This window comes from Streptopelia decaocto (assembly GCF_964273445.1).
Source record: "Streptopelia decaocto genome assembly, chromosome: 11".
Lineage (NCBI taxonomy): Eukaryota > Metazoa > Chordata > Aves > Columbiformes > Columbidae > Streptopelia > Streptopelia decaocto.
In genome coordinates, this window is record NC_138666.1 from 3,877,978 (window position 1) to 3,899,090 (window position 21,113).

Below are 21,113 nucleotides of genomic sequence, written 5' to 3' on the forward strand. Positions count from 1 at the left end.
GCTCAGAATATGGAACATGCTTTAGGAGAGCAATATTGCTTCTTTATTAAAAATCTCTTGACAAGTCTTAGACATTGTCCTGAAGAGCTTGATAAGAAAATGAGGACATAATAGATAATGTGAGAAAAAGGAGGACTTAAAGAAGAGCAACACTGTTCCAAGGAGCAGTATTTTTGGCTGCAATGAGACAGACTTCTAACGGAGGAAGTGAGAAAGTGAAGGTGTGGGGTTTACGTGTTGGCTAGAACTGGTTTTGAGCTTAGCTGCTTGCTAGCGATGATGTGCAAAATGTTGCAATAGATCACACCGAAAGTTAGGTGGAAGGAAATGCTCCATTGATTCAGGTACATGACACTCACACAGCAACAAGAAGCAGATACCTGCTGCTCTTGCCAGGCTCCTGCCTTTCCAGCTACCTCTCTCACCCAACAAGCCTCACTAACACACCCTCCCTTAATCCTCTGTGGGGAGCTTTGGGGCTTGGTGCAAGAAAAGACCTTTAGCAGAAGGAGGGAGGGTTGTTTGGAGAATGAAATCCAGTAGACTCCAACCTCGGAGTGAACCTGCTGGGGCTGATCTGCTGCCAGCCCCTGGGAACAAAACTGGAGCCCTCAGTTCCTGCATCCCAACAGCTCTTGCAGCCTGGAGGGTTCACACCACTCGATCTGGCACCTCTTCCCATGTCAGAACAAGGCACTGTGTGCGCGATTTCAACATGCTGCTGGTTTTGTTCTAACTGCCAAGAAACACTAGTTGTGTTATTATGAAATGATTGAGGAGTATTTGCTCATACAAATTATTTGTTTTAAGAGTTTAGTAATTAAATGTCAACACAGAGTGTTGGTATCTGAAAAGCTCTCGGGTGAAAGCCCTGCTCTAACTTGAAACTATAATAAGCTGTTTCTCTTCTCTCAAAACAGATTTGTTCAAAACACCCTATTCAGTAGAATGCATCTCGCCGTAACATGCACGGTCTTTGGCCTTCAAGGGCACGCTTGTGCAAAGGGCGTGTTGCATTAATTTGTTCAGCCAATTTAGGGTGTGCGGCATTAATTTGTTTGGCCAATTTGTTTAGAATCTGGCAGAGGCACCCAGTGCAATGTCTGTGCGTAATGCCTGTGTCATCTCTACACCAGATCTCAAGAGCGAGAGATTTACTGCGTGATGCCTGGCCACACCTGGAGTCCGTGCTCAGGAGAAACAAAGGTAGGAACCCAAGAAACAAGGTGCTTGCTGAGGGTGAGGATGGAGATGCTTTTTGTACTTTGAACAACTGATTTCCACAGGTAGTGCCTGAGCTGTGGGAGTTGGTTATGGCATGAGTGCCATTCCCTGCTGTCACCTGGGACACAGCAGGTGACAATCATACCTGCAGGACACCCTGCTTCACCTCAGTGGAAAGCCATGCACAATTCAATATGAAATGACAACATTTTGGTGGAATAGTGTGTTGTTCACTGCAGATTGTTAACGCTGTGCCTGTTGAGCTTTTGATTTTCATAGAAATAATTTATTTTAATTGTATATAATTTTGTATGATGCTTCTCTCTTGTAATGCTTAAGATGAACGGTAACATACTTTCAAAAATATTCCTTTGGAAGGACCAGCTAATTATAATTAAAAGTTACAAAAGTGGCCAAGTTCTTATTTAAAAGTAAGCAACCATTGTTCAAAATACGAGCACCCATGGGCTTCAACAGGAGCTTCCAGACATCCAGCACTAGGCTTGAATTGTTGATGAAAATCCTTGTCCCAGCAAGGGCTGGGATTAGAGCTGATGGGAAAAACTGTAACGCTTTCTATTTTCCATTAAAATTTATTTTTCAGGAAAGACTGCAATATCAGCTAGCTTTATTCAGAATTCAGGCTAAATGTCCTGAAACTTGTGCGTCATTCTGGGAACACATCTGTATCCTGAGAAATCCAGTGAGGGCATAGACATCACAGCAGAGTTTTTCCTTAAGTCAGATTTTTCACCCTGGGTGTTTACACTGCTGAATTTAACAGAGTAGGGAAGTGCAAGACAGGGTCCCAGGCTTAGGTGTGTATTCATCTAGACCTTCGTGTACACACATATTTCGTGAACTGCTGTCAAATAATGGAGTAGGGTGAGAATTCTGTCAAGTTTGTTAAAAGTCCTTCCACAGGGCATCAGGAAAACATGTACAGAGTCACCAGGCTGGCTCACTGGGCACCTGGGAGTGAGGTCTCGGGGAGATGCTGGAGACTGGATCATCGGCTTTCCATGCTCTGTGTGAAATACAGAAAAAAACAGGTGTGCAGAAATGCTTCTGTTTCCCAGAATAAGGCTGCACGTTCCAGAGCGTGTTAAGGATGCTAACGAGTGACCTACAGTGAGCTATACACTCTGCAATCTAAAGCCAAAGGCTTTATGTCAGGCTTAGAGATTTTTGAATGGTAACACACTTTTCAAAGAGCCTCAAAGTAATTAGCCTTTCGCTCCAAGCTGACACACATACACTTTTAATATCGGGAATAAGGAGAAAGACTAAAGCTTCTAACCTCAAATCCACCACAGCTTAGGCACTTTCACCTCGCTGGTTTTGTTATGACAGCTCTTTGTTTGGCTGATGGTGAGTGGTGTTTTGAATAGAAGTGCTTTTGCTGCGTGCTTTGCTACCTTCCCGTAATAAGGGAGGACTTGGAGGTTATGCAGCAAGGTGCTAATTGACATTAACACTCAAGACAGGAAATGCTGACACAATTTAAAATTAACATCCTGTCAATATACTGCTGACCTGTGTTAAATGTGTGCTTTGTCAAACTTTCAGAATTAGATTTTAATACAGAAACATTGTAATGCTGGGAGTATTGCTGGTCTTGAGAAAACTAAATTTAATACGGTGAGAAGTCGCCCAACTGTTTTCCATTTTACCTTACCTTACCTCAAAGAGAAAAAGTTAAATTTTGCCCTAAAAGGTCAAATATATATAAAGAAGTCTAAGAGCTAAAAATTACACCATATTTTTTCACGATCAATTACTAAAAGAATCTGTCCTTCAGTTCTCAGTTTATTTTGGATGTTGCCTTACTAATGACAATGATACCTGAAAATTCATTTTATGAAAGATGGTAGCAGATACATGGCATCTTGCACCAAACCTGGCTGTTGTGGTAACCTACCTATAGATTAAAATGAAAACAGGCTGACAGAAAAAAAAAACAACCAAACATACAGCAATGGACCATCAAAGTGGCTCCTTTGCAAGTGCATTATTGATTCCTTAGCAAAGCAGCTATGAGGATATTTCCACTTCTTAGTGACTCCTAGGAGAACTGGAGAAGGGAAAATGGTGTCATGTCACTAGTTCTCCAGAAAAATAATCACCAGGTGATGTGGTGGTATTTATTAATTGTCATTAAAAGATACACAAGTAACCTTAAAGCACAATGCACCTCTGGGATGATGCTGTACTTTTTCTTTTGTTTATGGTTGGTAGTACCTAATTTCATACATAAACTGTCCCATTGACTGCTTGTGTGTGAAGCTCTGGGGGTGCTTGCACGGTGAGTTACACACTGTTTTGTGGCTTTGAAGAAACAAATGGCGCTGTTCACTGTCAAGCAAGTCGAAGGCTTTGCTTTGGAAGGAGGAAGACAAGAGTCAGAATAAAGCCAAATAAGAGAAACAGAGCACACCTGGGTGCGGTCTGGTCTGGGGAGGAGGCTGTTTGCTGAACATTAATCAGACATTGTCCCAGGCATTAGGAACAGCACAAAAAAAAAGGCACGACGCCAGGAAAAGGTGATGAGGAGAAAGGACGGATTCAGAGGAGAAGACTGGACTGCGTGGAAGGAGCAGGAGGTGGAGCGAGACAGTTTGAAATGAGAGCTGTAGGCAGGGGCAGCCCTGCGCAGGCTCGGGGAGTGGGGAAATGTTTCAGGAAGGTGGTGCAAGCTACATATCACTCCTGGCAAACTTTCTCTAAGAAAACAGTAAGTGGGTGGCCCGTTGCTATATGCGCTTCCCACCGACGGTTCCTGGGAGCAGGCCAACGTTGTGTGTTGCAGTTAAAGTTACAGCAGGGCTGGAGAAATATTGGCTGTAGCCCTGGTTCTGCAAATTGTTTGCACGGGGCATCTATTGCCGCTAACAACCTGGTGCTCCAGAAGGCGGCCGCTTCGGATTGTGTGTTTGAAACGAGGGAAGGTGCTCCCATGGGGAGACACTGTGCTGCTGGAAACTAATTCTTTAAGCTGCCACATTAGGTGAAAATTCTCTAAAGCAACAGGCACTGGGCAATCTTATCCCATGCCACAGGGTACTAGTTGGGCTGGGGCAGAAGAAAATGAAAGTTGTGAATGGAACATACATTGGAGACTTGGACATTTTCTCTGAAATTGTTTGGTGAAGGACTCTCAGTGCAAAATAACATCAAATGGGCTGTGTTTTGCTCTTTCCGGGAAAAAAAAAAAAGGATTCTTATTTCCCATTTTTCTTGTTCAAAACCAGCAAATTCTTAGTAATGAACTCAACTGTCATGGTCACGCTGTGCTGTTGGGGAGAAAAAAAATTGCCTTCCACTACAAAATGTTTACATTGGCTGCTGAGGTTTCTCCTGATTTCCTCTGTTGGGAATGAATAATTAAGAAGTGAACTGAGAGGTGAAAAAGGCCTCTATGTGTTTAAGTCTAATGTCACAGCTTTTCAAGGACAAAGCTTTTAGTACATTAGAAAGGTTTCTCTGTCAAGCAAATGAATTCAATAGCTAAGCAAGACGCCAAGAAGAGGAGTCAAACAAAGCCGAGAATTCCCAGTAGGAAGCTTTTAGTATGCACTTACGACAGGTATTGCATGAAATGGATGCAGAGCACACATATGTGGGACACGCAGGCAACACACATAAGGTGTTAATAGTCTAAGCTGATGCCAAGGAAGAAAAAGAGCAGACAGGGTCAGCTACTGTTTCCTGAGCTAAATGTTCCTTTTCTTATGGTGGTCAGAGCCAGGGGTAGTTTTACAATGTGCAAAACATGCACTCATAATTAAAATGAAACTCACACTGACAGAGGAAGGGGATGGTGAATGTTGACCTCACGTGCTGCATCTGTAGAACATTTGGGGACACATTCTTTCAGTAAAAGTGATGTTGACTTTTGATATTCTTTTCTAATAAAAGGTAAGCAGGAATAAAGTTATGTGTTAATTTGTATGTGCTGCATGAAGCCATTTCTTGGGAGAAGCCAGTGCTGATGGTACATTAGTATAGAGAACTACCCCTATATACCTTTTCATTTTCCATCCTTCTGTTTAAAAACAGGGATGTTGCAGCTACTTGTAAACAGTGGAAATTAAAACAGTAAATAGGAGAAAGAAAAAATTATAGAGGTTTTCATTGTCTGTTCTGCTTGTTTTCTGTTGGTAGGCTTTTCAACACTGTTCACATTCAGGTGGGTTCCCAGTGTACCTTACTAACACATCTCCCCAAGTTTGGCTTGTAAATCTGCCCTTTTGAAATAAGACTTGGAATAGGAGCCACAGAAAACTTTGTCCATTTTCAGATGCACCTTGGCCAATACAGGTGGGCCTACAAAGAGTGTGGAATTTCTGTGTCAGAACCACTGTGCCACAGACCATCCTGCATGGCTGCTTGTAGGAACGTGGAGGCTCCAGTCCTCAGCTGGTGAGTCCTGGCTTGAGCTGTGCTCTTCTGATTGCCCCAGGGGAAAAAAATCTCTCCCCTGCTCTTTTGAATTTAAGATTCATGCAGAGGACAGAAAAGTCCTCCCTGCTCGCAGCCCTCCTAGGCTTTTTAATCTCCTGTACTAACCAAAGAATCAACAAGTATATCATCTTCATCGCAACGAGATAAGATCCTTTAAGAGGCAGAGCACTCTGCCTTCCAACAAACTCATGCATAAAAAGTTAATTTAGAGTGTGCAGATATCTGTGCATGTTGAGCGATTGGAGAGCTGGAGGGATTCTTTTTATTCCTCCCATTCTCTTAGAGTTGGCTGGTGAGGGCAGGTTGAACGTATGACTTTACGTTACGGAGCACCTCTCCATCACCCAGGCCTTTTGTCAGTTCACCAAATGTGACAATTACAGCATTTCAGAGATGAGACTTTCTAATCCTATTACTCATTCATCAACCTACGGATGATAGCAGAAGCCAGATCGAACAGTGCCAAAAGAGCAGTGAGGAGCCTTCTCCAGTGCTGTGAAACTAGGCTTAGCTCAGGCACAATAGGTGTGTAATTTAAGGTTTTGTTGAGCTGAAATCCAATCACATACTTGACTGGTAGATCACAGAAAGACACAGACAAAAAGAATGAGATAATTCTACCTCACACAAACACTTGAATCCGGCTTTGACTTAATAACAAGTGTGTGATCAACCTTACAGAGTTTCTTTTTTTTTTTAATTTGAACTTAGAGATGGGATGGCACTGAAATACTTTTCCTACTAGGGTATCAGCCAGTAATATTAAAAAAAAACACCAGAAGGAAATGGAAGAACTTGCATAGACAAATAAATGGGAAAAATGCAGATGTTCATTATATGAACAGTAATATGAAAATTTAACTTCTGGGCTTAGCTCAGTGCTGTCTTTTCAGCATGTGGCACCCATTGCTTTCCTGAGGATGGAGGGGATATAGCACAAATACGAGGAGAACAAAGCTAAAAAAGTTAAACCTTAACTATAGAAGGAAAATGTATACTGTGAACCTTACTTCTCTCTCTTGCAACTAAACCACTCCTTTTACTTTGTCCTGTTTCAGACAGGTGGAAGAGCAGCAGTGGAGCTCTGGTGGGAGCTGCAGGTGGGTGTCACTGCAGGGCACAGCCATGTGCAGGGAGGGGAACAAGGGGGGAGAAAGGGAGGCTGAACCGCTGTCTTCTGGGGAAACAAGAAAGAGGATGCTCTCTGTGTTTGAAGAGGCAGCTTTTCATTAGATGGTGTATTATTTAGATTCAGTCTTGTAAAGGAGAGAGTTCAACACAGCTTGCTTTAGTGGTGGCCTTTATATATTAACAAAATAAAGTGTTGGGCATGTAAGTTAAAAGCTTTGGTAGGAAAAGTCTCTGCAGTAGGAACATTCACGTTTCTGACCATCACCATCATCAGTGCTGTTCTTCCATACACTGTAGCAGTCCAGCTTCTGCAGCCATGTAAAAGTCCTCTGTGAAGACCCAACTTCAAAAAACACATTTCCATAGTTGTGTTGTCCATCTCAAGCTCTTTGAACGAACAAGTTCAGTAGGGTTAACAGTGCATGAAATTAGGTACTAGCTTGTAGGTGTCATGAGCTGGACACTGAGAAATATGGAGATGTCAAGCTAGAGGAGGCATTAAAAACATGAGTACAAACCCACTGCTGGGAAAAATCACAAAAAGATTTAATGACTCGGGTCTGGCAGAGCAGCAAGTGTTCTAATATGGTAGGGTGGTGTTTTGTTTTGTTTTTGAAGTCTGCAGATCAAGAAATGCCTGCAAGCCACAATTTGATATGTAAGGCTTCAAATACCTTCCATCCAGTGACACGATCATTGGGTCACTAACATGCAGTGGGTGCAGCAGCAGCCCGTGAACATGGGCAGGGTGCATATGAAGCCAGTTGTCAGAGCTAATCTGCAGCAACAGGTAACACTTGCACTGTCCTTGTGCCAAGACGAAGGAGCCAAGCCCTGGTGTCAGTCGTGCAGTGACCAGGGAAAATAAAGAACAAACCAAGAAGCTCAGAGAGATAAAAAGGAAGGGGAATCCTGGGGTCAAAGAGTTAAAGTGAAGTTTGAAGCTTGGCATTAGTCACAAGAGACCAAAATCCAAACAATGTTTTGCTAAAGAAAAAGTAAATAAATTACCAATTTGCAAGATATTAGACTACAAAGCATACAGAAACAACATCAATGAAAATATTATTTTTTTTAATAAGTGAGTTAGCGGAGCAAAATCCCACAACAATGAAACTCATATTCAAACATGACAGAGAGATATTTTCAATGGTTCATAGGAATATGAGGAGATTGAGGTTATGTTCCAAACAGAGGGGAAAAAAGAAGATATCAACAACACAGTATAATCTGAGAAGCTCAAAAGGATTCTAATGTGGTTTCCAAACTGCAGAGATCTCATAAACATTGAGATTTCATTCAGCAATATAAACTCTGACATTTGACCAGCCGGTTGCCTTGGGGGCATTAGCTAAAATAGCCTCAGCTTTAAAAATGAAATACGAACTTCTGAAGACTTTGGTAGTTGCTTTCCGGTGACACTGAGACAACCAATATGAATAGTGGCTGCTGGATGGATCAGTATCCCTAGTTTAGGAAGAGGCTGTGGATTTTGGCTGTGTTTAGCCAGAGACACCCTCTCTTCTAAACCCATTCCTTCCCTTTGGCTTGCAGATGTAGGTAGCTCAGCTGTCTTTCACCCACATGAAGACAGGTGTAGTTTTCACCACCCTTTTTGCCTGTCAAGCAGCCAAACAACGTGGTGGTTAATGGTGCGTAGCAGAGTTGGTGCCTGGGGTGGTGGTGCCGCTCCTTGGGTGTTGTGATCACCCAGCTGATCAACAGAGGCTGGATCCTTCCCTGTCTTGGGCAAGGGGCACAGACATCACTGTCCTCTGTCACATTCGAGGGAGGAGGCATCAGGTATTTGCCCTCCCACCTGGCACGTGGGTTTTATAATTCCTTTTTCTAGTAGAATGTAGTTTGGGTTCTTTTGTGCTGTGAGCCTTAGCCTGTGAGTGGCACCCACTGCAGAGCAGACTCTGTGGGTGTGCGACAGTCACCAGAACAAATGTAGTTGTCAGTGGTCTTGTGGGAGCTCTGGGATGTCGCCCATCCCACAATGAATAGGGAGAGGAAGGAGGAAACTGTGGTCAGCACTATCTGTATAGGTACATCTGCTAATGACCTGTGCTTCGTCAGGTGTAAATGTATGCACAGTTCAGCACTTCAGCAAGTGCTCTCCCTTTATAGACACACATGCACACTGCTGCTGTGTTTTTAATAGGTATGTCCTTTTTGTGATGTTATACAGCTCCAAAATCCTACCCAGATTAACAGTGAAAAAAGAAACACTTTTTTTTGCCGCTGACTTCTTGACGTCCTGGAGGAACAAGAATGGTGTTGGGTTTAGTTTGTTTTAGACTATCCAGGTGAGCATCCACTCACCTGTGTAAGCCCCTGACCTATCTCACCTTTAGCCACTGAATGAACTGCTGGGACAGCCATGTGATTTCCCTGCTTTCATCTGGTATAATAAAGACAATGAGCTAAACCAGCTTACGGGTCATGCTGTCTTCCTGGCCACGAAGTAACTTGGTTTGTGTGTTTCCAATACAAGGAGGACATAAGGACTTGTTTGGTAATATTGTCAATATGGTCCCTTAAACTCCACGGGCTCATTTTCTGCCCAGCCCAGCCCTCAGTGTTGCAGGTCTCTGCTGACTTTGGCAGGATGGCACGTGAGGAGGAGAGTCAGCTGGGTAAATCACCCACGAACTGCTCGGCTGTGCTGGGTGGCTGTGGCCAGGGGCTGCTTGCGGGGGTGGCCTCTGTTAGAAGACACCAGGGGCTGTCCCATGCCAGACACAGCAGGAACTGTCTCCACAACGGACCCGCCATAGGGAGCAGCTGAGACCATCAGCAAAGCTGGTGGCATCTCTGTGAAAATGTGTTTAAGAAAGAGCACTATGCTGCACAGTGAGGAAAAAAGTGTGAGATACAGCTCTGGAAGCACCAGTGATGAAGGAAAAGGACTAGGTGCTCCAGGTGATAGAGCAGGTGTTTCTCTGCAGCCCATGGAGGACTATGTCAGAGCAAATGTCCACAGTGCAGCCCATGGAGGATGCCATGATGGAGCAGGTGAATGTTCCCTGAAGGAAATGCAGCCCATGCAGGTCCAACAAAGGAGCAGGTTCTCCTGGCATGAGCTGTAGCCTCTGTGGAGAACCCACACAGGAGCAGACTTGTCCTGAAGTACTGCAGCCCATGGAAGGATCCACACTGGAGCAAGGGACATGTGTGGAGGAAGGAGTGACAGAGAGGAGCTGTTATGGGCTGGCTGCCACCCCCTGCTCCCCATTCCCTCTGCATCGCTTGGGTGAGATAGAGGAGCTGGGAATGAAGGAGTGAAATTGAACCTGGGAAAAAGGGGTGGCATAGGGGAAGGTGTTTTAGTATTTGTTTCTCATTGTCCAAATCTATTTTAATTGGCAATCAATTACATTAATTTTCCCTAAGTCCAGCCTGTTTTGTCTGTGACAATAATCAGTAAGTGATCTTCCTGTCTTTATTGTAACCCATGAGCTTTTCCATCTTATTTTCTCCTCCTGTGTTGTTGAGGAGGGAGAATGAGCGAGCAGCTGGGTGGGCACCTGGCCAAGGTCAGCTCATCACAACAATGTATGAGTTTCAGTAGGAAAAGAGATCTGATGTTGAGTTGTATAACTTTAACCAAGAAGCATAAATTAAGTATTCTTATGTCTACCTGGAGTGTGCAGAGTGTTCAGTTCTGGCACTCTCCAGACTTTAAGGTGGAGTATGTGTCATAATGCAACAAATTTGATCCTTCCCTAACTTCTCAAATCAAAGCAGCCAGGACAAACACCACTTTTCCCCCCTTGCCTCCCTTCGCACTGCCCAGCCCTTTGCAAACTTCTGGAAGTAGCGGCAGCTCCAGTCACCTCACCAAATCCTGCTCTCTGCCTCTAAACCTCCACCTCCGTCAAGGGCCAGGGGAGGATGTTTTTGCATTACTCTTCTTTTTGTCTTCATGCTCTTTCCCTCGGTTCCTTGTCAAACTCTAAGAAAAGCTCTTTGGGACCACAGAACTAGGCTTGAGTTTGGCCTCAAAGAAATTTAAGTCCCATGTTCCTGTCTCTGTAGATCGCAGAGCATTGCTGTAAAGTGTCAGGCTCTGCGTTGGTTGGTAACTAACAGCAGCAACACTTAACAAAGTTGAGTGAGGATGATGTTTAAGCATTTCTCATCCTAAGGAGCTACTGTGGCAGCTGTGGAAGGCTCCTACAGTCTGGGTGTGATCTGAATAACCTCTCTCACTATGGTTCACATTAAAAATTTTGATTATCTGTCAGACTGCTGGTCCCCTTCTCTTGAGCTATCAGAGTTGCAACACTCTGTAGAAGTCATTTACTTGCCAGCGGTACCGTTAGCCCTTTGTGAACGATTAAGCTGAGGTCGGAGGTTGCAATATATCAAATTTGCAGACCGTATTAAATTTTATTTTTACTGAAAGGAACTTTTTGTCTCTTTTATCAGGAGGAAAATTAAGCTGTGAACTGGAATTCCATCAGGCTGTCTACTGTGAAGCCCTGTGGCTTTAGCAAAGGGGCAGCAGTGGTCAGAAATGACACTCAAGAGGTAAATTTATTTCTTTTTTATTAAAAAGGATAAGTTATGACCTGTACAGTATATCTTAAAGAAGGAGGGAAGTTAACACGATACACTGTATTTTCCCATTGCTTGTAAAAAGGCTGATATTGCACTGTACAGAGTTCTGGATGGGAGGGAAGGGGGTGCTGAGCTCCCACTGAAGTTGGGGATATGGACGTGCCCCCCCTCCCCGCCTGCTCTGCTGGCAGCAGCCTCTGCTCCTGGTTATCAGATGAAATGTGGGAGGTTCTCTTCTCCTCTGAAAAGGCCATGGAAGTGTGAGATAAATATTCTGCCTGTCTAATTATAAATGGACAAGGGCTTCAGGACAGGCTTTTGGAAAAGTTTTTCTATTTGATTCCAGAGTTGAAAGTTTCTTGAGGTAAGATTTTTAAAACCTTTGAAAACACATCTTCAGTGTGGGCTTCTTATCTCACCAAAACCACTTCGAGTTTTGCCACTAATTTCTGGGAACTGCATCACTTTGAAAAGTTCTGTTCAGATTTACTATCTTTGTGAATTTTTGCCATTCTAAAGAATCGACATATATTTAATAAATGGAAATAATTTCATTATAAAACCAAACTACAGTGAAACCCTGTCACTCCCTGCTTTACAGAGGCAGACATTTTGGGTTCTAAACACCAAGTGAGAAATTCCCAGATGTGCTGGATATCTGGTCAGCACCCAGCCAGGCTGACGCTGCCTTTCACCTCTCTGGGGCTGTATTCTGCAGTTTGCAGGAAGGATTGTCTTTTAGACCTAGGCATGCATGTATATGCTTGTTCTCTTCATAGGGGTATGAGATGCCCCTTTCTGTCCTGCAAATATATCAAAATACGTGTGTGAGCCTCAGTAACTCGCATGCTGACCTTGTCACTGTTTGTACGCAGCTGGCCAGCTGTGGTTTACACACGGATATGTTTGATTTTGTGTGCAGTGATGATATCAAATTAGACTGCAAGGATCCAATGACCTTTTCATTTTTCTGTAAGCTTAAAGGTTTGCCCAGCTATATTTGACGTGTATTTCTCCTCCCCTCTTTGCTGCACAGTGTTACGTTCCACGCATCTATATCTCCTGTATTTCCACCTGAAAGAAGGTGGAATTTCAACAGCAAGAAAAGGGATTCTATTGTGCTCTGTATAATTTGAAAAACACCCTGTGAGATGAGTTGTGCAATTTTAATATTTCCTGTCTCCAATGTAGACAATACAGTAGACCGTAGTAGGAAAGGCTGATTAGCAGATCTCTGAAGACAGTTTTTTCAACTTGGCACATTACTTGGTGATAAGCGAGTAAAACAGTTTCTCAAGACCTGAATCTTTGGTACTCAAAAATGCATTTTAATGGCTGTGTGGGAAGCAGCCTTCAGTAAACACAAACACAGGAGCTCATGAGCCACACACAGAGAGAACTTACTTGCTTTATAGGTCTTAGGCCTCACTGGTGAGCAGCTGAGACGAAGGGAGTTCTGTTTCTGTCTTCAGCTCTAAATGAAAGACTGGTTGAGAAGGGAGAGGGGAAGGGGATCATGCAATAAGTCCAGAAAGTGCATGATAATGTTTTAATTACAATTCTATTGTTATTCTTCCTATTTGGCTGTTTGGGGTTATGTAGTTTGCATATTCATTCATTTAATTCTCACAGAGGTTTTGTTGTTGGTGTTTTTGTTTGGCAAAAGTTTCTTTCCAAAAAGAGAACAAAATTGTCATTAACAGGCTATAAGGGAAAGAAATAATAATAATAATAATAATCAAAAAAAGCTGTTTTCCCCATACTCAAAGATTTCTGCAAGGTAGAGATAGATGGTAGTTATCATTTTGGTGAAATAGAGATATGAAGATTTTTTTGTAGACAAGTGCAATTGAAATTATGAAACTTAGCCAAATATAAAACTCCTCTAACCATCACCCAATGCAACCAAAGCAAACTGATAATTTTTATAAAGGCTGCGATAATTGCTGGTTCCCTTCTTCAAACAAAGTTTTCCAGGGTATTCCTTCTGTTAAAAACTTCAGTGTAATGCAGCGCTACATATTGTGTTAATTTCTTTCCCATAGAAGACATGTATTCACAGTATTTTTTGTTTGTTTCTTTTTAGCAAATAATGTTTAACTCATAGCAGACTTCCAGCTCTGGTGAAAAAGAGAAGATGCTTTTGTCCCACACAACCTTTGCATCTGAGGAAGTAAGTTGATCTCCTCATAGAAACACTATCAAAACTACAACCTCTTGACTAATTATTCATGTCCTGTCAAGAATTTTTCTCATTATGTGGACACTTCTCGGGATTTGGTGTCAGTATGGATTAGACTCATAAGATCTTGCTGAGACAGTGGCCAAAGCTTCAGCCTCGTCCACCTCCACAGCTGCTTGGAGAGGAACTGGGATTCCAGCTCTTGCTCTGAGGTCAGGACAGTGTTAGAGGTTCTTTCTTCAAGCCAAAGCCAACCATGGGTGGGTGTTCTTGGGAGATGCACATGTACTGGAGCAGACCAGGTCACTGCATGAGCATAGGCCAGGGCTTGGAAAATGGGCTTAAAGTTGATTTGAGGAACATTTTCTGTCATTGTAGAGTTAGTCATAACAGTCATTTTAGCCAGTAGTGCTCTGATGGCTTCTCAGAACGATGGTGTTCTGGGCACCTTCTGCACATGACCACGGAGTAGGGGAGGCCACTGCAGACCCCACTCATGTAAGCTGTCTCCAGCTGTCACTGGAGATACTGAAAAGCAAGTCCCCATCACAGGTATTTCCTGCTGCCATCAGGTGATGTGTGGTGACTAAAAGGCTTGCCAAGGATGAGACAAGAACAGGCTGAAACAGCCAATATTTAATGAGTGTATCCTGAGTTTTTTCAGAGTAATTTCCATATTTATACATACTATATTTTAATATGGCTTGCCCATCTACTCTTTTTCCCTAGCCTATGCTGTCTCCAGGCCTGAGAACTTTGTCTTTCCATTGTGTTCTGTCTCCCAGGCATAGTATAATGACAAGCCAACTCCTTGCTTCCTAGTTAATGAATAGTCTCTAGTTTTTTTCAGGCAGGAGTGTTAAAGAAAGCTTAGCTTTTAGCTATTAAAAAATATTCAGTGATATTTATGACAGATTTTCCACTTCTTCTTTCCTGCTGAACATAATCTTCAAGATCATTAAAGGGAAATTCTGAGATTTTCCATGCTCAGTGCTAATGTAGCACTTGTTTCATAATGAAGCTTGAAATGGTGGGGTTTTTGCTCTGCACACTATTAATGCTAAAGTCCACATCCTTATCTGATAGAAAACACCAAGAGCTCCACTGAAGTAAGTGAAGTCGGGATAATTTGCATCGGTTGAGGATGTGGCCCTATATCTGGTTGACATTATCATGCCTGCTACAGTGTGGGCACCAGCTGGGGTGCTGCTTCATTCCTGTGTGGGGTAGGAAGGGCCTCAGTGGGGGAGAATGAAAGTGGAGAATGGCCATCGCTAGCACGAGTTAGGAATGAGCTGCTTGAAGTATAAGAGGATTGAAATAAAAAGGAAAACTCACCGTAACATAGTGAGACGCAACTGAAAGGACGTGAACTTAGGGAGGTTGCTCCGCTTCATGTTACCCCGGAGGGATTAGTGCCCAGAACAACTCCCCCAGCCCACATCTGTGATCAGGGGTGGGAAACTTCTCCCATGCCCTGGGGTGTGCAGGTCAAACTGAATTGCTTAGGGGCTGTACCTCAAAGCCATATGGAGGCTTTAACTACTACTGTGCAAAAAGCTCTGTTTCTCAGGTGGAGCTGGCAGGAACCAGTTCTTCAGCAGCTGCGTTGGCTTTCTATTTGCATTTGGATGAAAACCAAGAGGTTGCCTTTTTATTTTTTTTTTTCCCCTCTCTGACTTTCAATATAACTATCTCTACTGCCGTACTTCTTAAACATTGATGGTGTTTGCAGTGCTGTTGAGATCTGATTCTGGGCTTTCATTTCACGACACTTGTGTCATAATCCACTGGAGGAGTCTTGCTAGAGGCACGGTCTCCCCTCCAGCCCCAGGGAGAACCCCTCTTGTCTCTGTGGCACAATACAAACTTCTGGGATTGTCATTCTGTCCAAATTATTGAAATAGCTGTAAAATACAGTATGCATTTTCAGTAGGTTGAACTGTTCCTTGAGCTGAATGAAGAGATCCTAGACAGCAGAAGAAACAACATTTTTTTTCCCAAAATACATTTTTACAGTAGCCTTTCATTAGTAATCCTCAAGAAAATAAAACCTTGTAAATACTTGATCCAGCTGCCGTTAAAATAAGAACAAAATTCCTATTGAATTGAATAAGATCAGACTGGGGCTCCAAGTGAAAGTCAACACAATTTTCAGTTCCTTTGCTCTCCTTCTTGCCCGATCCAGCAGTTACACATAAGAAAACTGGCCAGCTGCAGGATGGTGATTCAAGAAGGATGGTTGTGCTTCAGAATCCATTGCTCCAGCTGTCTCTGGCTGTTCTGGTGAGCCCAAGGCTTGTACTCTTCAGCCCAGGGATAGGGAATTACAAATTTGTGCTGAAATAGAAGCCGGAGTTCAGAGTGAGAACACAGTAGAACAAAGCCCATCGGTCTGGGAGAATTATAATAAATGGCATGAACAAAGCATGATCATTTCACATTCTTGCCAAATGTGACTTGTGATTGTCACTTTTCTTGGGAATACGGCCTTGCTAACAAAAAAAAAAAAGAGAGAGAGAAGCTGGTGATCTCTTTGGAATTAAAGGTTTAGGATATGACATGAGGAATTAGACGTGGGCCTCCTGTTAGCAAGAATGTTGACCTCCACACATAGTTCTGAAAATAAACCCGGTCTCCAACTCAGTTGTTTTTTTTCCCCTTCCACTAAAGAACAGGCATAGATGTCATCGAGGAGGAGAGTAGATCTCAGGATTGGAAACTTTTCATGTCGTTTTCAAATGCAGTTGTAAAACTGAGTGATGACATGTACGTGTCCGCACCCAAGATATTTACAGATCAAACTGTGAGGGTGCCTAGTTTTTACGGTGGCAATAGAATATTGCTTATTATTTCCTGGTAAATTTTTAGGCCTCAGTAATTATTATTAAAAGGAGAGAGCTGTAGCAGATTTGAGACTATAATTCGTAAGCCTGGCTTTTTACTATGGATTTACAGTCAAGAGACTGTTTTGTGACATCCAGACCCCTTCAACATTCTTTATCATAAGCATGTGCTTTTGGCAAGTAGCTCCACTGAAGTCTGGGCAAGTGATGATGACACTTTCAAGTCAACAGCAGCATAAGGTGGTAGTAAAACATAATGTGCATAACACTCAACTGGGACTCATAACATCGAGTCTCACTGCAGCACTGGGTGTGATTTGGATTTTCTCTGTTTCCTTCTATGCAAACGGTGATGATCTCTTTTGTGAAGTTCTTTGCTGTCTGCAGAAGAGAAGTACTGTAAAAAGACTTGCTTGCTATTATGCATATCTTTAAAACAAAGCTTAATGCTTCAGCGCTTTGCTGGGTTGGGGTCGAACGTGCTTAGCACTTTGTGTGATCAAGCTGTAGATTACATAGGCAGTGGTTTGTAATAAGAGCCTTATCACTAACAAAAACCCCTTCTGTCATTATCAGACAAGCAACAATCGTATTTTTAAAATGGTTGCCAAATGTGTTTATTTGAAGATGGTTGTTTCTAGCATGGCTCAAACCATTGTGTGGCAAGTGTTCAATTGCTTCCCACTAAAGCCAACATTTATAGCTTGGAAAACGCTGTTAGATAAATGTCAGTTTCTGCCATAATTTGTGGAATCAATACAAACTGAGTCAAAGAATCACAAACAGTAATGTGAAAATAAAATGATCTGCGTTATGGTTTTTAAGTAAATGATGATAAACTAATAAATGCCATTAGCTGCTGCCATTACTTTGTTGAATTTAGCTGATGTTACTGTGTTGACTTTAAAAGCTATCAGCTTAACTATATAAATCCATTTGACATGTCTTTATTCAGATAAAACTTTAATACTGCAAGTGTAGCAAATTAGATGCAAATGCTCTTTTTATTTTAAGTATATTTAAAGCTGCCTTTTCAATGCAAATTTTACAGGAAATCTCAACAAGCTAGGACAGACATCTTAGCTGTCAGCGTGCAGCACTTTCATTTCGGTCTCAGGCATGGGAGCTGCGTTTTGTCCCTGCAGACTGAGATAATTAAAACTACAGAGAGATGGTTTTAAATATACATGATACACAGTTACTTAAATTGTGGGATAATGCATAAATGCAGCCCTTAGTATTTTTGATAGCACAACACTGACCAGATAACATAGCAGAGTGGATTGTAAAGAAAAAAATGATTTATGTGTAAACAGTTCAGTGTTTTTTTACTTTTCACCTGAATTATTGTGGAATTATTTCGGAGGCACAGAAATACCAATTAAAAATCTGGGCTGTGAATGTGCTCATTAAAAAGATACTGATACCATAAACTTTTTATTTTAATTATGCTTTAACTTCTTTGTTTTTGAGCAGTGCATAACCTCCTTGGAATACATATCTATTTCAGCTTTCATTTGCTGAACCCCCTGAATGAGTTTATCCAAACAATGTGAATTTACTCAGATCTTTTTAAAATCCCCCATCTCTTGTGGTTGATAAAGCTGACTTTAGCTAAGAAGAGTTGGATCAGGGTGATTTAAATTTCACAGTGAAAATGATAAGGGCTTTACTAGAAATAATAAGCACATTCAAATACTGTCATGGGCAAACAGTTGAATGTGCAGTGAGAAATTTGGCAAGGCTAGTCTTTTTCAGTGTTGATTTAATGAAGTAATGGATAGTAAAAAAAGAAAAAAATAGAGACTTGCATTCAGAGGTAAACTTATGTTAATTCCATATCGGTAGTTTCATAAAGCTCTATTCATTAAAAGGCAGCATTAATGCCCTAATAACTTTTAAAATGTCACGCTGTTTAAAAACAACAAAACCCCTAAACCAACCCACCAGCTAGGGAAGAAGAAGAGTCTGTTTTGGCAGCTCTCTGCAAACTGACCGAGTGATACCCTGTGATTGTCATGGGCCGCATGTCACTGTGTTGAGCCTGAGGACAACTTGTGTTTCAGGGAAAGAAAAAGGAAAAAACAAAAAACAACAACAAACCCACATCCACTTAAGCTCCAGGGCAAACAATCACGGTCCGCAGTTTAAAACGGTTTTGAACACTTGCTTGTCCATTGAAAGAGCAGAGAGCCTCACCTTTCTGATTCAAATGGGGCCGGGAATCTGCACAGCCCCACTTGCAAAGGATGGCTTGTCTGGAGCTGTTACATTTGCAGGATCAAAAGGTTCAAATCTATGAATCCAGATGTGCTTTTGAGCGATAGGGCCAGCGCGGCTGTTGAATGGGGGTCGGAGGGGCAGCACGGCGAGGAGCAGGAGGAGGGATTTGTTTTTTGAGGCGGTCGTTCAGGCACTTTATAGCCCTCATTAGCGGGGTTTGTGTACGGCAAGGAACTGGCATCCAGAATTAGTGAGGTCTGAGCACTGAGGCATCAGGAAAAAAGATAAATCTACTGTGTATGGCACTCGCAAGAAAGGGCGAGAGCGACGGAAAGGGAAGAAGCATCACTGTGTTGCCGAAGGGCTGAGGTTAAGAATCCCTCGGTGCAATTTAACAGTTTTTAATTCCTACATTTTAATGCCTCGCAGGCCATTGTGTCAGTCTACTTTAGCTCCTCCGAAGAGCCATCTCCCTGCTGCCGAGTGGATTAACCCCCCGAGGGGCTGCCGGCCCCCCAGCCCCCACTGCTGCCCCCAGTCCCGAATTTGGGCTTCCAACCTGCCAGCACCAAACGCTGCAGCGGCTGATGCCACCGCTTGACAGGCTCTAAGGGGGATAAGCTTTGCTTTTCACAGGTGTCTCTATGATCTTTATTTTCTTATCTGCCTTTTTATTTATTTATTCCCCCCCCCCCCCCCCCTCTCCTTAAGGAAGGTGGTAAAAACCTAATAGAAGGCTTCCTGCCATCAGCGCAGGGGAGAAGCGGTCATTAGCAGACAGGGAGAGATCAATATTCCTGCCCAACCTTACTGGTTGCAGTTCCAGTCAGTAATTATATAGCTGTTATAAATTCACGAATATCGTGTATAAGGAAAAAAACTAATCTCTTCAAAACAGCTTATTTCCATACTTAAGGACCGGAGAACTACAACTCACTTTGGCACTGACAACTTCTCTGTGTTGGGTAAACAAATTTTGCAGGAATGTTAAAAAAACAAAACAAAAACCAAAACAAAACAGAAAGAAAAAAAAATAAAACACAAAAAAACTTACAAGCTAAAATTCCCCCATCCACTATCACACACATATTTCCTGCATTTGGCTCATTAGCGGACAAGTATGTCCTTTAAGACCCAGAGATTAATGAGGCATTTTACGAGACTAATACATTTTAAATTTTAACACTGGAGTTAGCATCTATAATTGTACAATTATACGTTCGTTTAGATTTTTTTAAAGATAACTAATCACAGGTGACTAGAAGTGTGTGAAGAGACAGAATTTATGTTTCTCCTGCTGCAGGAGTACTAAATCATGCAGGAATTGAAATTGTTTTCCTTATGACAAATAGCTCAGGCAAGATTAGTCAGTTACTGTTTCAGATATAATGCTTTTTTTATTACGCATACTTTATGTGGGACTATTATATTTGTAACGTATACTTCTGCATATAGCAAATTAACTATTGTGTAATGCAAGGACCAAGAATGAATATCATTAGTTCTTGCTATCCTGCCGTTTTGAGCAGCTGGTGAAATATATACCAATCAGCCAACAGCCAGCTTCATGTTAACATGTATAACAAAGGCTGAACGGCTCCTGTTTGACAGAACTTTACCATGTAGTAATAAATAAGGCTGAATTATTGATGATGATAACTGCTAATATTATTATGACCTCAATTAAGTGCTTTTTTTCAGACACATTAGCAACAAAAGGTCTTCTCTTTGCTCATTGCTGTTTTTTTTTCAAGCTCCACTTTACATTAAAATCGAATTGATCAAACCTATTTGCCATTTCGCTGTGAGTGGATAACCATAATGGGTAATCTATCAGCATGGTGCTCCCCTTAAAGCTATTAACACCTTTTGTTGTTTTACTCAAGTTTCTAAACGTGCTGAGAGGTTCAAAAAGGCAAACCCTACAATCTGTTAGGATTGCACAGAGCTGTGACTTGTGGCACTCTTTTAATTACCATACTTTTTAAACTCGACGGTTAAATACTGATATTTCTGACACTAAGTAAGTCTTTATTTACTTATGAAGCTGTGAGACAGCTAAATTAAAGCTGATTAGCAAGATGGCAGCTCTGCTGCTTGCAGCTGAGGTGAGTTTAGCTGCAGCGTGGCATCTCCCCACAAACAGCTGCTTGACTCTTAGTCACTGGGGCTGAGATCACTCAGCAGCAAAGGCAAATAAAGGCAGCTTAGGGTTTTTTGCCCTTTGGCAAATTGGCAAATTGTGTTAGTTACATGGATATGCATGTACAGCATGGAGCGGTCGGTTTGTTTGTGAGAGAGCTTTTGTAAAAGGCAGAGGGAGATAATTTCTAGGGACAGGCTGGGTAGTGTGCGTGCTTGGGGAGTTGTGGGATTACACTCATTAAAAAGTGAAGAGCTAATGAAATAATAACAGGAAGACTGAATAGACTGGAGAATACAAATATGGTCCGGTTGTCTCTTCACTTGAGCCT

General features: G+C 42.2%; 1 long non-coding RNA gene across 1 annotated transcript; it reads left to right on the forward strand.

Moving 5' to 3' along the window:
- The first annotated feature begins 1,147 nt into the window (after positions 1-1,147).
- On the forward strand, positions 1,148-13,586 carry LOC309444498. The gene is made up of 3 exons (XR_014185057.1): positions 1,148-1,206; positions 11,257-11,358; positions 13,475-13,586. It is a non-coding gene; the product is annotated as an uncharacterized lncRNA (long non-coding RNA).
- Positions 13,587-21,113: the final 7,527 nt, after the last annotated feature.